The sequence below is a fragment of the Miniopterus natalensis genome, chromosome 6 (genome assembly GCF_054644295.1).
Source record: "Miniopterus natalensis isolate mMinNat1 chromosome 6, mMinNat1.hap1, whole genome shotgun sequence".
NCBI lineage: Eukaryota > Metazoa > Chordata > Mammalia > Chiroptera > Miniopteridae > Miniopterus > Miniopterus natalensis.
In genome coordinates, this window is record NC_142086.1 from 38,564,145 (window position 1) to 38,582,969 (window position 18,825).

At 33.7% G+C, this 18,825-nt stretch overlaps 1 long non-coding RNA gene across 1 annotated transcript in view; it reads right to left on the reverse strand.

Annotated features, from left to right (window-relative positions):
- Positions 1-18,825, reverse strand: part of LOC148092889 (uncharacterized) — a 480,973-nt gene that overhangs the window by 279,766 nt on the left and 182,382 nt on the right. The gene's annotated exons all lie outside the window — the stretch shown is intronic.

Sequence of the window (18,825 nt, forward strand, 5' to 3'; positions counted from 1 at the left end):
AAAAAAAAAAAAAAAAACCTCTTCCCAGAGTAGTTTTTTAATGAAAAGAAAAGGATCTAAAGAGGAAGGAAAAAAAAAAAAAAAAAAAAAAGCAATTCTGAAAAACAAAATATGCCTCCATGTTAAGGACTTCATAATGATATGACTAGAAGCTCAATGCCTCTGAATTTTCACAATATTCTATCTGATTTTAAAAAACTCCTAAACAATTTCACAGCCTAAAGATTACATAAAATGTTAATTTCAGAGAATAGAGAAGAAAATCTATGATGGCATGTTAAAGGGAAATCGTGACTTTAAATAGAATTGGGAAAAAATGTTACATCCACTACTTTCATATAAGTGAATTGGTGGTGGGGCAGATGGTGACGTGAAGGTGAAGGGACACACTTAGCAACATGAAATGCCCACTGCAGTGCATTGTGGGTTTAGCGTGCCCCTTACCACATCGTATTGTATATCCTGTCACATGCAGCCACTGCTGTTTGAAGCAGCATGGGAAGACCATCAGGGTTTGAACCAGACCTCCTTGTTTAAATAACTGTAATCACGTTTTTAGTATGTGCTTTTAATCTTCAAATTAAGAGTCCAAGCATTAAAATCTCCAAGTATGCCATAAATATTTGGGCTTTAAATGCCATACTATTTTTTCAAGCCTTTCTTCATACAATACCCTCTCTAAAAAAGATAATAGTTTTTTGTTTTTGTTTTAAAAAAAACAGGCTGGATGAAGTCATCCCTATTTTTAGCTTCAACTAGCTGACATGACATGATTTAGAAAAATATAGTTTTAAAATATAAAATGTAGACAATACAATTATCTTCCTTTTACTTTACAGCATGGCAGTGCATTTTTTATATACTTGTAAAACTAAAGTGGTATGTTTATGTCCACCTTCACATTAGTGCAAGGTAATATATTAATAGCTCCACATATGAGAGCATGATCATAAATCACCCCTGAAATTGCATCTATTATTAGAAAATGCATCTAGTTCTCACTTGTAAATTCTGTTTTCTTTTTCCCCTGAAGCATATGGAGGAATATTTTGAGTATTGTGTCTATTTGATGTATATAGATTTTAAATGCAAATTGGTTTAGATTCACTAAATCTATCCATGAATGGATCCAAAAAAAAAAAAAAAAAAATCACTGACATTGACTAAACTTTTCCCCTGTTTCTCACATGCCTGAATTAGACTAAAAATGTACCAGTGTAAAGAGAGAATTTATGGAGGCGTCACCAGGGACAACTGAATGAGAGGAGGGGAGTGTGTATATTTCCTTATAAGGCAACAAAACATTCATAAAAGAACCTGACAAAAATAACTCAGGCTCAGAAATTATATGGAATAACAATAATCTCCAATAACTAATTCAGAAATGTAAAAACTGCCCACCTCTACATAAATCTGAATCACCAATTGGTATTACTCTGCTCACCGCTCAAATATGGTTAGTGAAACTGATTCACTGTTTCAGACAAGAAAAGGTGATGGAAACTAGACTGTATATTTATATATAAACGATTTAACTGACAACTAGCAGTTCAATTTAATCAGTCAGATTTCCTTTTTCTTAATTCACCAGATGTGGAGTGAACTGAACTATCACTTCAAAATAATAAAGCCGTTTCTATGAAAAGACAGTCTAATATTCTCTACCCCTCTTCACAGCATTCCTCCTTCTCTGGCCTTTCTCTTCACTTCTGCTTCTGCCTTTCTTCCTTACTTTCACTTTCTTATTTATTTTTTCCCTCTCTCTTTTTTTTCCCCCTTCGTGAGGGTAATGAAGCTCAAAAATAACATCTTGTATCCTGTTGAGGGAAACTTGGTCACAACTCTCCTTCCAGATGACAAACTCATTCTTAAATGTCTGTTTCCCAATCCAAAGAAAACAGAGCAATTGAGAAAATAGAGACACAACATCACTTACCACTACCAGCGCCACCACTTTTAATTCCCATGCTACGTTCATCACAAGGAGGACTGAAGTTTATTTACATTATCCCCTAACCTCAAATAGGACCACAAATAAGACTAATAACAGGACCATTTTGTGGCACTCAGGCAAACGGCTGGGCAAAACAGATGGATCTTACTTTGCGCCAGGACTCAAAAAATACAGTCGCCAACTCACTGTTGGCGACTACATATCTTGGCCCAAAGATGGACCTGGAAGTGAGACCAGTTGTCTTTGAATGCTGTTCCTATTCATATCTGTCTCATGAGAAAATCATTAACTCTGTCACTATGTAGTGGGGTTAAGTATTGGGTAGAAACTGCTTGGAAGAATGGTCATCAAAGAAATGAAATATTCTGAAGGCAGTCAGATTAGATTAAGGAGCAGAAAGTTAGAACTAGTACCTTATTTTTGGCACTACTGTCTACTTTTCAACTTCCTGGGTTTTTTTTTCAAGTTCAGTACTATTCGATGAATCCACCTTTTAAAAAAATTTCCAGAGTATGTGTCACCAGAAAGAATAACTTACTCCTGACATTCCAGGTTCCAAAATCTGTTAAATTTTTTTCAAGTCACCCAGATCAATCTCAGTCGTTATAATACTGACCACCAGTGTCAGATTTCCTTAGTTAGGACCAAACTATGTCAGGCTTTGTAGATTACAGTCAACACCCAGTGATGCACTGGGATACAGCTCAGTAATCAATGCAAATTACAAAGCCCAGAAGAATGCTTCTCTTGGCAGAGACCCTTTAGCAAAAGAACTGTATATTCTGCACTAGTTAAAGATTTTAAATGGCTTTCCAGAAAAGTAACAAATGCTTTATATTACAGTAACCTATCTTGTAAGTCACGGGGACAAAAAAAAAAGTCCCCAAACAAAAAAACAAAAAAAGAAGGGGGATGAGGAGCTATAGATCTTAACATCAACTGGGAACAAAGAACTGCTCTGACCACACCCTACTTCGTAAAATCCTGACATAGATAGGAGGTCTATCCTAATTGGGCACTTCACTTAATGCTCTCCCATCTATTCACCATCTATTGTATCTTGCTCAGATTATTTTTGAGAGTTCACTCACCTCTCTATGATTTATTCATTCTGACACTGTTCAGACTTGATTTTGTCAGAGAGAAACATCGATGTGAGAGTGAAACATTGATCGGATGCCTCTCGTACATGCCTGGACCAGGGTCTGAACCCACAAGCTAAGTATGTGCCCTGACGGGGAATCAAACCCTCAGCCTTTTGGCATAAGGGACGATGCTCCAACCAACCGAGCACCCAGCCAGGGCCAGATTTGAATTTTAAGAGACAAATCTTTTTCTGTGGTCAGCATATAAAGTGAATTATACTATTTTAATTATTTCTCTTGTTCTTTTTTTCTTTTCACTTAAAATTTTTTATTATAAGAAATCTCAAACATATGCAAGAATAGAGAGCATAGTAAAATGAACTCCCATGTACTCATCACCCATAGTCAATGTTAATTGATCAAAAATGTAAACATTAATTTTCTGAACTCACAATTACGTTCCATTGATCTGTATGCCAGTACTATGCTCTCTTCTTTATTACAGTTTCTGTAGTAAGTTTTAAGACCAAAAGTTTAAGTCATCTAACTTTGTCTCCCTTTTCAAAATTATCTTACTATTCTGGGTCCTTTGTATTTTCATATAAATTTTAAGATCAGCTTGTCAGTTTCTACAAAAATGCCTTTATTCTTTTTTAAATACATCTTTATTGATTTCAGAGAGAGGAAAGGAGAGTGAGAGAGAGATAGAAACATCAATGATGAGAGAGTCACTGATCTGGGGATCGAGCCCGCAACCCGGGCATGTGCCCTGACCGGGAATCGAACCCCGATCGCCTGGATCCTAGATCGATGCTCAACCACTGAGCATTCTTTTTGATGTTATAGTGAATAGGATTGTCACTTAATTTTGTTTGATGCTAGTATATGTAAATACAATTGATACTGTATAATGCTCTTGTATCCAGTGAACTTGCTGAACCCATTTATTAGTTCTCTGTGTGTGTATAAATGTGTGTGAGTGCATTCCTTAAGTTTTTCTACATACTATATTTTCTGCAAATAAAGTTTTATTTCGTTACCTTTCAATCTTTGATTTCTTTCTTTTTTGACTGTGTTTTCCCCTTTTCTTTCATTTTCTTTTTCTTTACTTCTTTTTCTAGCTTTCTGAACATAAACTCCAGTACAATGTTGAATAGAAGAGATGAGACATAACAACCCTGCCTTGCTCCTAATCTTAGAGTTAAACTAGTCAGTCTTTCACCAGTAGGTATAATGTTAGTTGTAGGTTTTTCACAGATGCCCTTTATCAGGTTGCTGAAGTTCTCTTCTATTCCTACTTTACTGAAAGTTACTGTCACAAATAGATATTGGATTTTCTCAAATGTTTTCTGTGTGTCTATCGAGATAGTCATGTTGTTCTCTTACTTATTTTACCAATATGGTATATTACATTAACTGATTTCCTGGATGTTAAACCGACCTTGCATTCCTGGACTAAATCCTACATGTCTGGGTGTTATAATACTTTTAAAGATCGCTGTATTTGGTTTATAAATATTTTGTTGAGGATGTTTTTGTCTATATTCATGAGGGATATTGTTTTGTTTTTTTCTTAGATGTTTTTGTCTGGCTTTGGTCTCAGGGTAATATTATTTTCGTAGAATGAACTGAAAAGTGTTCCTTCTTCCCCAGTTTTTTGGAAAAATTTGTGAAAGATTGGTAGTATTTATTCTATACATATTGGATTGGAAGCAGTGAAGCAATCTGCATCCAAAGTTTTCTTTGTGGGTGACTTAATTTTATCTCTACTGTTGTAGGTCTACTCAGATTTTCTATTTCTTCTTGAATCAGTTTGGTAATTTGTGCATTTTTAAAAATCAGACCAATTTATGTAAGTTGTCCAATTTCTTATAATGTATTTGTCCACAGTATTACCTTTTAACTTTTTTAATTTCTATGGAATTTAATTCCTGATTTTGGTAATCTGTTATCTTCTCTCCTTTTTCTTTGGTCAGTCTAGCTGAAGGTCTGTTGCTCTTCTGAAAGAATCAACTTTTGGTTTCATTGATGTTTATTATTTTCTATTGCACTGATTTTGGCTCTGATCTTTATTATTTCCTTCCTTTGAGTTTCATTATATGTTTATACTATATTCATTTTTACTTACAAAATTAAATTATCAGTGCTATTTATTTCTTTGGGTGGATTTTAGTTATTTCTTGTTGTCATTTCCTTTCAATCTGAAAAATTTCCTTCAGTATTTCTTATAAGGCCAGTCTACTAGCCTCAAATTACCTCAGGCTTTGTTTATCTTGGAATATATCTTTACCTTCATTTTTGAAGAACAGTTTTGATGGATATAAAACTCTTGAGTGTCACAATCTTTTTTCATTACTTTCCTTCAGCACTTTGAATATGTTATCCCTCTGCTTTCTGAGTTTGTTTTTGATGAGAAATCAATTGTTAATCATAGTATTGAATGAGTCTTTTTTCTCCTCCTTCTGTCAAGAATTTCTCTTTTTCTTTGGATTTCAGTGTTTGACTATATTGTCTCTATGTTTGGATCCCTTTGTGTTTTTTATATTTGGGGTTTGTTGGGCTTCTTAAATGTGTAGATTAATGTTAGTCATCACATCTGGCAAGTTTTGGGTCATTTTTTTCCTGCCCTTTCTTCCTTTCCTCCCTTACTTCTCTCCCATTACACATGTTAGTATACTTGATGGTATCTCATGGATCTCTGAATTTCTGTTCATTTTCTTCATTATTTTATTTTCTGTTCTTCATAAAATTGGGTAATTTCTGCCAATTTATCAAATTCCCTGACTCTTCTGACATATAAAATTTGCTCCTCAGTCCCTTTGGAATATTTTTTTCATTTTAGTGGTTGTACTTTTCAACTCCAGAATTTTAATTTGTTTCTTTTAAAAAAATTCTATCATTACATTGATACTCTTTATTTAAAGAATACTTATAGTAATATATATTTAATTACTTAACAAGGTTTTCTTTAGTTATTTGAACATATTTATACTGGTTGCTTTCAAGTGTTTGTGTGCTAAATTCAACACCTGCTCTCTGCCCTGAGACCCAAAGACAGTTTCTCTTGACTACTTTTTTTAACTGGGTATAGGTCACAATCCTGTTTCTTTGCATGTCTCACAATTTTTTTCTTGAAAACTGACATTCTGTATAATGTATTATAGTGATTCTGGCTTCTTATTATCCCTCCGGGGGGGGGGGGGTAGCTCTATTGCTATTTATTTGTTTGTATGTTTGTTTGTTTAGTGATTTATCAGTCTAATTCTTTGGGGTCAGTCTTCCTTATCCTGTGCAGCCACTCATGTCTCTTGTCAGTTTTATAATTCTTATTTTCAGTTTTTAGTTAAGACTTGCCCCTGTGTCAGCACAGTTTGTTGTTTATATCCAATGATTAGTCAGAAGTTGTACTTAAACACCTTGGGCCAATAAGCTAACAACCTTTGCAGATGGATGTATATGGGTTTAGGAAAGCATTCAAAGCTCAAGCAGTTTACAAGTCTTTGGCTGTTACTTTCCATTGGGTTCTCTCATATCTCCTCTTTGCACAAAGCCTTAGGGTCAGCCTGGGGTATGTGGATATCTTGGACCCTCTCTAGCCTTTCCTGAAATATGTGTGCTGCCTTCCAAACCACCAGTGATATGTCTTAGCTTTGACTGGCCCACTATACCAGTCTCCTTATCCAATTCTCCTTGTTATATTTCTGGCTAATATGCCAGTCTATTGCCTATCTCGACATGAACTGCAACCTCGTGCTAGCTATGGTGTTTACATTCCTTGTTTGTTTACCGCTGAGATTACTACTGTTTCTGAAAGCTCCTAGGGGCATGTGGTTTTTCATGATCTATTCCATCAAGTCAACCCCTTTCAGCAGTGAAGTTGTGGGTTTTCATGGCTTGCCCTGCCCTGGTATAACTATTATGTCAAGGGAGTTTGGGAAGGGTGAGAGGTGAGGGTAGTCCACTTATGCCTGTTGTCTCACCATAATATGTAATGTGGCCGCTTTTACTTTCAGAAGTATCCAATTTGGGTGATACAATTTGTTATCTACTTCTATAAAGTGAGCATAAATAATTTATGGCATTCCTAATTCTTTTCTTTTTAATGCTAGAATCAGAGACCCAACTACAGTTTGTGTGTGGGTGAGTGGGTGGGTGAAGAGGTCCAAGTACCACTGAATGAAAGTTTCTGTGATGGTTGCATATGTATAGGAAGTTCTCAACTGCCTGCTCCACTGTGTCTCTAGAAACTCTAAAAGTCTGCAGGATTAAGAATGTCTGCCACCTGGCTGGCTTGGTTCAGTGGTTGAGCATGGACCCATGAACCAGGAGGCCATGGTTCGATTCCAGGTCAGGGAACATGCCCAGGTTGTGGGCTCGATCCCATAGGGGACATGCAGGAGGAAACCAATCAATGCCTCTCTCTCATCATTGATGTTTCTTTCTTTCCCTCTCCCTTCCTTTCCCTTTTGAAATATAAAAACGTATTTTAAAAAAGAATTATTAAAAAAAAAAAGTTTGCCAACCCTGAAAATCCTTACTTAGTTTGGGCCATGAGGACTAGGAGTCGGATGGAAGATGAGGATTAGGGCACCAAACTTATCCCATGGGAGACACAGAATTTCACCTCACTTTACAGAGCTGAGAGGAAACATTCAATGGGAAGAGCTAGAATTACAGGGCTCATAATGAATTTCTAGGAAATATGGAGCTGGACTGGGCTGGAATAAACCTATTCCAAGCAACTGTGGAGAACATGTCATCTAGACTTAATCTCATACAAAACAGTAGCTCAGAGATCTCTCTGAAGTGGTCCAAATACTTAGTTGGAACAGGTTAGTTTTACCAACTCATTTCTTCAATTTCCTGCCCCACCCAGGTTATATCTCCTCAGCAACATTCTAAGGGAATATGCTCCTCTGGGACCTTAAATAACTCTGGTAAATCAGAAAGTTCCCCTACAGAAATAGGGAGTAATATACACGTTAAAAGTGATTTTTGCTTTACATGATAATCCACAATAAAATTCCTTTGAGAATAGATTCTCCTAGAGCATTTAAATTATGAATAGATTTACAAAATCACTCCTATCACATAAAATGAGATAAACATGTAGTATCCACTTCCAGCAATTTTCAAAACTTTTTTTTCTTCAAAGAGACTGAAAGAAATGGAAAAATTAGCAAACTCTATGCAGTAGAAGTTCAGAGTGTTTAATGCATTAACTTTGAATATCTTACTGATGTTTCTGGATCAATATTAATACTTCACATTTACAAAGTGTCAAAGAACTCAAAGTGTTCACCAAACTTCACCTCACTAAAATGTCATCATAATTCACCTTTTACCCAGGAGACAGTAATAGTATATATCACTACTTCTATTTGGAAAACAAGGAATCTAATCCATAAAACAAAGCACAGAAACATCACATAAATTGCTTAGGAAAATGAGTAAGTCTGGTGATGAAGTACGCGATAAAAATGCATTACTTTGTACTATGAGATTACCAGTTTGGCAATATTCAAGCTATAACAAAGAAGAAACTTGGAGTCCCCATCTCCCATTTGTCTGTATTACAGCAAAATAAAAATAAATGTTTAGAGATTTTTTGGTCCTAAAATCTCAGGTAAAGTGGGTGGACGTTTTTTATCTGTGTGTTTTTGTTAGACTTTGCAACTTCTGTAAGAGAATTTCAACCCAACTCCTAACTTGATTAGTACTTCTGCTATTGATCAAAAAAGAATAGCTGTATTCCAAGTGTTTTCCAATAATACAATCTAGAATTCACTGTCATCTAATAACAATTAAAGGTGTAACTTAGAGAAATAGTACATATAGAAAATTGTCTAAAGGATGTACAATCCTTTCATTGGAGTTTAGCGTCTAGATATATTACAAAAATTTCCTTGGAATTACACAAGAATGGAGTGCTATCTACCTGGTATGTATCTTATAAGACTGGGAAAACTAAGTTGCACATTACTAAGATGTTATCAATCTATATGGAGGGTACAACAGAAGTGTACCAATAAAATATTCTTTGTTTTTCATAGAGTGAATATTGATCATGATATTCATAACATAATAAAGTTATCCCTTTATATACTGAGGATATCATAGGAAGCTATTTCTTCCTAGTCTTAGTATCAGCAATGTATTTCTTCAAACATATGGTAGAAAAACAATTTGTATGTGCTTATAAGATTCTATAAAGGATGCTTTTTTTACATAGGTCTAATTCCTGTCCCTTTTCTCATGTTTGTCCCTTGTTTACCCATTTTAGTTTACATTTCCTTCATTTATATTATATAATTCATTTATAATCTGTTTATTTTTATTTATATCTACATATCTACATATCTACATACATACATACATATATATATATATATATATACACATACACACACACACACACACACACATATACTTTCATGATATATCTATGTATCCCTTTAAATCATCTTTATTTCTTTTGGAACAAAGAATGTCCGTCTGTCTCTCTGTCTTTTTATCTACCCTTCCATATATCAAGTCATCTAAAATCACTCTAGGATACCCCAAAACTTTAGATGCAACTTTAAAATGTCAATTTAGATCTTCTAGGAGCTGAATTTGATAAACTCATCTATGCTTTTGTAGTGACTTTATTTCATTTTCTTCTACCCTCAATACTATTCAAACCAGATGTCTGAGGCAAAGTAACAAACTTGTACCATCAGGGTCCAAGACTAACTTAAAGCTCAGATAAGCATCTTTTTGTGAAGTTGCCTGAGGGCTGTTCTTGGCTTTCTGTGCAAGAACAGAACCGTATGGAACCTATGGAGCAACAGCAGCTATTTTCAGATAATTAATAAAGCATGTAACCTAGGGCAGCCATAACTGATTGCGCAGGTTCTGCCCTGCACAAGGGCACCCAGTCCAGAGGTGTGCTCCGGTCTAGACCCATGCTTCCGGGCCTAAGCAGCATCAGCTGAAGGAAAGGATTTCTTATAATAATCTACACCAAAGCTGTACTAAACCTCTATATAAGCAACAGAGGCCCTTTATAAAATGTTTCTATAGTATTTCTAACAAAATATAATTAATTGCATTGGTATTTAGCTGGTTCTTTAGCTGTTACACATTACATAAATATTCGGATAAGCCTCCTAGTAATGACCTCATCCCATGAGCTTGAGTCTCCATGACTTGCAATAAACAATGCTTTAAAAACAGAATGTTAGTTACATAAACAGTCCTCAGAGAGACTGACTTCGAAAGGGAATAGGAGGAAAAGAATGCTCCTAATAACATCTTTCTCCATAGATGACAACATATCTTATCTCAGATCAGATTCTCAACGCACTAAAGGCTTTTCTTCTTAAGTATAGTTAAAAATGGGTGCAGAGCAAAATGCTATTCATATTATTATTCTCCATGATTAAGTGGCCTCCAGGTTGGGATTTTAAAGCAATAAGGAAAGTGACAGCAAAACTTTAGTAAGTCCTGAGACAGCAGATTATTTGTATAAAGCAATGCACTGCCCTTAAATTTAGCTCCTGGCTTCCACTCTCCCCAGGAGATTTTATACAGTTAACTCTCAATAAATTATTTGCAAGTGGTCTATTCCTAACACATTTTTACATTAACTTTTCTTGACAAGAAACTCAACACATGCCCATTGCAAAAATATTGGCAAATACAGAAAAGTATAAGAAAAAAATTATAAATACCAAAAGTCCGATCACACAGAGACAACCGACCACTACTGGCACCTCAGCATTTCATTCAGACATGACAAATTTTAATCCTGGTTTGGCTTCCTCTTTTTCTCCTGCATATCACTCAGTTGTGTCCTATTCTGACTATTTGATGTGTACTCAAGCAACTGTAACTATTTTCTACAGATTAATTTAATAATTAATAAAGTATTATTGTACTTCATAGGTCTCTACTGATTACTTTTATTATCATTATTCATTATTATTGCTACTTATTACATGAGTTAGGTTTTATCTGATCATACTTTATGAAGATTATCTATTATATATAACAAAGTACTATGACATGACACAAGTGTTAGATCATTTCTGTTTCATAATATGGAGGTGACAAATAGATTCATAACCCATAGAAAACAAAAATAAAATGGTAAACCTGATACTAAAACATTTTGTATACAAGAAAACATATTCTATACAAAGGCCAAAAACTATTTTAGATAGCACTCTTGTTTTTTTATTTTTATTTTTAACTGTCTTGACCACAACACCACAATATTCATATGGAAAAGTGAGATTTAGCTATGCTTACAAAGGTAAAGTGCCATAAAAGCCCCAATGCATATCTCTCAAGGATCTCAACCGATTCTATCTGAGGAGCTATCCTCTTTCTGTGAACTCTTGTCATGTAGAATTACATCATCTCCCATGGCTCATATTATCTCCAATTCATAAAATGCTTTAACAAAAACTGTTATGAAGTGGGTTCTGTTATATATTCATATAACTTCCTCCTTAGTTTGGTTTAGCACGGAAATACACAATACATCAATATGTGTTTCATTAAGACAGTTGTTTCGATATAGTAACAAGCTGGGCAAATAGAGGAAGTGAGCTGGGTGTAATTTATTTATATTTTAATAAGACCTCAAATGAATGATACCACACAGGAAGCTCATAGTGAGGTTAGGGAGAAATGGTGGCTGAAAAATGCCTTGAAGTTTAGAAGCTGTTAAGTATTACTTAATCAATAGTATTGCTTCTGAATTAAGATAGGATAACAGTTCCACAGGGATAGGTATTGTGGTCCATGACAAACATTATTCAATGCAAGCATTAAAAATTGAGGGAGGGATATAAATTTTCCAATATATAATAAATTTTTAAGGTTATAAATCAGAACATTTATCAAATGCTAAAAGTTTAAAATGAGTGGCCCTGCGATAGAAAAATCTCATAAAAGCCTCTTTTTTCCTAATGTATACCAAAGCTTACTGCTAAATTTCTCTTTCAGTAGAGATGCTATTTCATATAAGCATTTGGATTTCTCCTACTTACATATTAATTCTTTTGTGAATGATTCTAAAAATCAGGGCAAGCTCTCTAAAGAAATAAGAAACTCAGAAAGCAATGATTTTTAGTCTACAATTACAGTAGCCTGAACTATTTCTGTTTCCAAACTCTAAGCAGGGTCAACTTGGTGTGAGACAAATGATTGCTGTTAATATTTCAGAGATTAATGTGCATTACATTTGTCTATCCTGTGTTGTTCTAAAGATAATTGGGGGGGAAAAACTTGCAAAAGTAAATACAATTTTTAAGCAGCAAGTGAAGAAATAATGGTAAAGATACAATATCAATAGGAAAACTATGAAGAGGCCAAAGTGAGTTCAATACACATAAGTATGCTGTGCATCCTAACACATTTGCTTAAATATAGAACAAGAATATGAGTGTATTTATGTTAGCCACTATAAAGAACAAACATTTCACTAGAATTTGTTATTTTGCATTTTTTTTTCTTATTTGTATCTTATCTACCAACTAGAAAGTAAGTTCCTTGAAAGTATGTGATTTATGCTTTTCTGTACTGTAATTCATAGTAACAAGCATGACTGAGTAGAAAATTGATTCTCGATCAATATTTGTTGATTTGATTTGTGTGAAATATAAAGAATCTGGCCAAGAGGGTATAGTTTAAAAATATCAGATGTTCATTCATGCATACTGAATAAAAGAACAAAATAAAGGATTTTGAAAAATAGAATAAAGTATAGCACTAGATGGGGAAAACTATAAATTATGCTAAACTACACTGATGCAATAAAATCATTACCCAAAAAACTTCAATTGAAAGTAAATCAATGTAAATGCATACTTAAATTCTACAGATAATTCAGAAGACTCCCAGAGAAATGAAAATACAATCATGGCATCAAGAAAGTAATTTGTCCCAATATTACACATCATTTCTATCATACTATATAAAAAGTAATAAAGTATGATTAGAAATTCCAATTTCCTGATTATATAGAATACATACAATCTATATTATAGAGGTCTATAAATTTTCAGAGACATAATCAAGTTTTACATATGTTCTTGATTAGAAAAGAACACTATTATCACAAATCGTAATTTTGCATTTAGCAATTTTTAAAATTCAAGTTCTGACATGGTACACTATTAGGTAGCCTTCAAAGTTTTCATAATAAAATTCTAGCTGCAGAGTTTTTCTAGAAATGCAGGGGCAATTTAATAATGGGAAACCAATTACTATAAATCCCTTGCTTAATTATTCTGTTCCAAAATATCCTATAATGTTTTTAAGGAAAGGAGCTACGCATCTGAATTCCAATGCCTACTGAGCAATTTCTGACAGGTTGTAAGAGCTGAATAAATGTGTGTTTGAATTGATTTGAATTGAAAAAGACATCACAAGAAAAGTCTATGTCCATCAACTAATTTTTGACAACTTTTATCCAAAAAGGTATGCAATATATATACTTTGACACTCATTCCTAATAAACAGTTAAAAAATAGTATTCTAATCCACCTTACCAATATAACAAAAAAAATATGTCTTACATCAACAACTAATATTGAGCTTAACTAGGGAAAAAACTAGAGATATCACCATATAGTCAAGAACAAGAATGTCCCCTATCACTATGATCATTTAACTGTTTTTGGAAATTCTAGTCAATGAAATAGGACATTAAATAGAAATAAGAGAGGAAAAAGAAGATAAAGTCCTCACTGTTTGCAGAAAAGTTATGACCTTGAAAACTCAAGAGAACTTACTAAATTATTAGGAAAGTTGAATACAATAGCTAGCTGATAAATATAAAGGAGAAAATACGGCTTTTCTACTGAACGACCGGAAACTGGAACGTAAGCATTCAAGGACAGCAGCAAGAACACGGCATGTTTATACTTAAGTATAATAAGGAATTTGGGGCCTACCTGAATAGAAAGACACCATTTACTTATGCGTGAAATAGTTCATAAGTAGAAACATACAATATTTTTAAATGCGAAGGCTGAATATTTCAGACACCAATACTGCATTATAGGTGTAATCAAATTCCAATGAAACATTTTTATGAATCAGATTCAGGAAATTAGTGTAGAAGAATAAGGAAGTGACAACAGCCAAATTATTTCTGGAAAATGAAAAATAAGGAAAGATTTGACTTAACAAATGCGTAAACTTACTTTGAAGCTCTAATGGAAATACTATGGAACCAATTAAAAAAAAATGAAAAAACCAGTAGCCCAAAAATAGGTTCTAATGTTGATAAAAATTAGTAAGCAATAAAGATGGCACCAAAATCAGTGGGAAAATAATGCTGGGACAATTAATTATTAAAAACCAAACTAAGGACACTTATCTTATAGCTTAAGGCTAAAATAAATCCTGGAAGGAAAAGAATTAAAAAAACAAAATAAAACCACTGATGATACTAGAAAAATGGTGAATATTTATCAGACTTCAAGCTGTTAAAAAGACAATAATAGCAAAGGCCACAGCCGTAAAGCAAAAAATACAACAGAATTAATCACTCAAATATTTAAAATTTTGTCACATAAACAGCAGCAAAAACAAGTTAATGGCATATGAAAACTGGAAGAAACATGTTGGAAACACGTTTGACAAAATTAGTGACTTAACATTTTTAAAAATCTTACAAATCATCAAGACTACAAGAGTAGAGGAGATGACCAAACAATTTATAAAAAGAAGAGAATAGCAAATAAGCATATAAAAACATTTCAGCTCTATATAAATAAAATCAATGCAAATTAAAACAAAATAAACTACCTTTTTACCAGCCAATTGGAAATACATATAAAATGGTACTATTCAAAGCAGACAAAAATATAATTTTAAAAAGTACTATCACATATAATTTGAAAAGGATTACCAAAAGAACTTTGAGAAGTTTATATCCTCTAACCCAGAAATCAGCCTTTAAAAAATATATGCTGAAACCATAATCCAAGATGCAGATAAAAAGTTACATATAAGAATGGTCCGCAGACTAATAGGAATAATGCTGAAAAATAACCTAAATATCAAATATGTAATTTAAAAATTTGGGGTATATAAGTAAGGTACAATAAGATACAGCCATTAAAAATGAGTATTTCTTTGACCAAGAACTAATAATGTAATCAATGTTAATTAAAAAAATAATATGGACTATATGATCCAAATTTTTATTTAAAAAATATACATACATACATATAAAAAACACACAAATACACTTAGAAACATACATAAAATTGGAAGGAGGCAGAGAAAAATCTTAGAATTGTTCATCCCTAATTTAAATATATGTATTTATATTTACATAATATAATCAATGAGCATACTTTACTTCTTAATCTGAAATAAATGATTTTAAACCTAAAATAAATTTATATGTGTTCAGAATCTACTCAAGGGAAACAAAATCAAAACCAATAAAAATTGCTTTTCCTCTACATGTGGAATTACTATGCTCATTCATCTGTGAATCTCCGTAATTTTGTGTATAAAGAACATCTATTAAGATATTTGATTCTCTTATTTTTATTTCTGAAGTATATAATACATTTCCTGAATTAAAAACCAAAGAAAATAAAGTCACTCTTACGTACCATATTTGACCCCAATATTCTTCCAGTGCTCTGATGACCCTTCTTCTACTACTTCTAGATAAAGTTTGCCTATTTTGTTAATAACTATTTTGGAACCATGTTCAGCAATTATTCAGTCTGAGAACGTTTATTTGGCCCATTTAACCAACACCAAAGAAGTCACCTTCAACCAACTGTGACCAGCATGGTGAACAGTACATTTGATTTTCACACTTCTTTTGCCTGGAACACCAACCATGCTGAGTGTTCTTAGAGTGACAATGACGAGGACTTGAACTTTTTTTATCAGTGCTTAAAAAATAGCTTCCAAAGTCAAGACATGCAATAACCTTCTAAGTAAGTTTGCCGGCTCCATATTGTGTTTGAAGGCACACCCCCTCCAAAAGTCTGCACTCACCATCTGCTACTCAACCGCAGAATAATGCGCTCGAGTCTGGTGTCGCTTGGCATACGCAAAGACAGTCAATGTCCAACTCCATTCAGACATGTGCACCATATCAGGAACCTTATGACACAGTCCTCAACATCAACGCAGCACTTTCAAGCCCCACTGCACATCAATCAAGTATGTATGACAGTCCAGCTGATAGACAAAACCTAAGCCAACCCTAAACACCTACTGTGCACGGATCTCTCCAGTTTGCCTGCAGCTCACCTTCTATTAAGATGATAGCTTTGGCCTAGTCTTCCATGCCAAAACAAGTCCATGGAGTCACTCTGGCAGGAAGAAGGGTCTATATCAATGTCAACAAACAAGTTCCTTGCTGCCTATCCTACCATCTGTCCTCCTGCTTCCTACCTACCTTACTTTACATAGACCTTGATGAATGGGATTCTAATAGTCCCAGATTCTAGTTTAGCCAGCCTTGGCAGATGGGGTCAACATACTGCCCTCTGGCCAAACACCCAAGGTGACTTAGTGGAAGGGTTACTTAGGGAGTGCCTTTTTGCAAATTTGATGTTAGAAAGACAAAGAAATTCCTACCAGTTTTTGAATTTCGAGTTTGTGGGGAAAAAAGCGGTGTGTTTAGTGCTTAACATGAAGATGGTTTCCCTTTAAATTCTTTGAAAATGTTAAAAATTAGGCCTAAGAAGGGGTAAACTGCATTTCAATACTATGAGGGGGAATAAGATGAATAAGTACAAATAAAAATAAGGTTGTTTTAAAGTATTTACAAAGTAGGTTTGAGAGAAAGACTTGGAAAAAAAAAATCTCAGAAATATGTAGAAATAAGACTTCACAGTGCAACGTTAATGTAGTCGTAGAACATTTTACTCTGCATTAGATGCAACAATATTAGAAAACACTTCACATGCTAAACGGAGAATATAAGCTCTCCGGCCAGCGTTCCAGGAGTTGTAGAGAACTTAAATGGACTCCCTGGTAGTGGTGGAATTTGATATAATCTTAAGTGTAATAGAAATTAATTTTTTCTCAGAGAAATCAATTTTTGGATCTTAAAAAAGACTACATAAAATACAATAACTCAATATTGCCTTAAAAGAAGTAAATAAAATTATTTTTGTGAACATGTTGACAAACTTTTTAATTGGGTCATTAAAAATACATTTAGACTGAGCCTCATGGCATATAAAACAAACAAAATTTTAGGAAATGCTACTGGTGCCAACCCAAGTCAATTTACTATGATGATACAATGATATAACTTTTTTGTTCAAAAAATGCTGAATGTATTTCTAGAATGGTCTCTGGACTCATCGAAAACAAAACAAATTCAAAATATAGCATTATCTGAAACTCTCTGCAATTTAAATAAGTAATAATTATAAGGGAAATTTTTACCACACAAATGAGATAATGAATGTGAAAATATGTTATACACCAGAAAGCATCATACACAGAATTATTCAGAGCATCTATCAGTGCCTTGTGCACATAGTACTTACTAATGTTTGTAGAATTGATTAGAATTTAATTGAAAAGAGATGTATAATGAGACTTCTATAAGTAGAATTCAAATCCTTTCAAGATCATGGGAAAAAACTCAATCAACTTATACTACTAGGTATATCAGTTGTCTTTGATGTTATGAATCAAGATGAGCTCCTTTTGTATCTAAAGAGAATTTTTGTGGGATTCTATTTGGAAAAATTACAGTGGAATAAAAAACATGATTATTTTTAATTTCTAAATATCTCCAAAATTTCTACCATTCTTTGTTCAAGTAAGATAATGCTATAGAAATCTTACATAAAACCCAAACTCACAATGTCCTGGCCTAATCATCTGTATAATCTCTTTGAGTTTTCCTAAAATATGCTCCCATCCCATTTTCTATGGGAATTCTCCCACCGATTAACACAGAGAATGAGAATTTGGCCTGTGCTCTATAGACACCATTGAAATGTGGCCACCTGAGGCATGTAGGGAGGGCATCCAGCTGGCACGCCACATGTTGCCCTGGAGTGGTGTACAATGAGAGGGATATTTTGGCTAAGAATACCTGGACGATCCTTACAAAGGCCCTGATTATGAAAAGGACTTCAGTATCATCTTTGTCTCTAGAGTGTAATATGAGCCAGGGAAACTTCTTTTTCTAAGTTTATGTATTTTACGAAAAAAAAGCACTTAAAGAAAAATCAAAGAAAGCTGGGCCATTGATACTAGAATTTGAGCAATATTCATATCACTGGGGCAAACTTTTTTGAGAAGCCCAGACTTTTTAAAATTGATACTACATATTACAAAACTGACCATAAACTAAAACATAATACACTGTAAAACATGGGATGCAAAAACACAAGATGAAAGTTTATGTCTGTAGCACAGTTGTTAGATATTATGAAAATCAAGTTCACATACTACTCATTTAGGAAATATTTGTTTATTTTACTTTTACTTTATGCAACTTGTGAGGAAGAAAAGCATGCACTTGAACTGCAATGCCAATAGAACAATTTTGTCAATTTTAAACCTATTTTTTCAAAACACCATACGTGACTAGAACACATAATGCACTAGTATTTTTGCCAATTTTTGTTTTAAAACCAAAGCTGTTTTGGTATTACATAAGCACGAAAATCAGAATTTCAAAATCAGCAAACATATTTAGGGGTGAATTTTAAAATAAGCCCACTTGATTCTTTGTTAGATCCACTTTGAGTGCCAGGAACATTTTTGTAAAATTCCACTGGG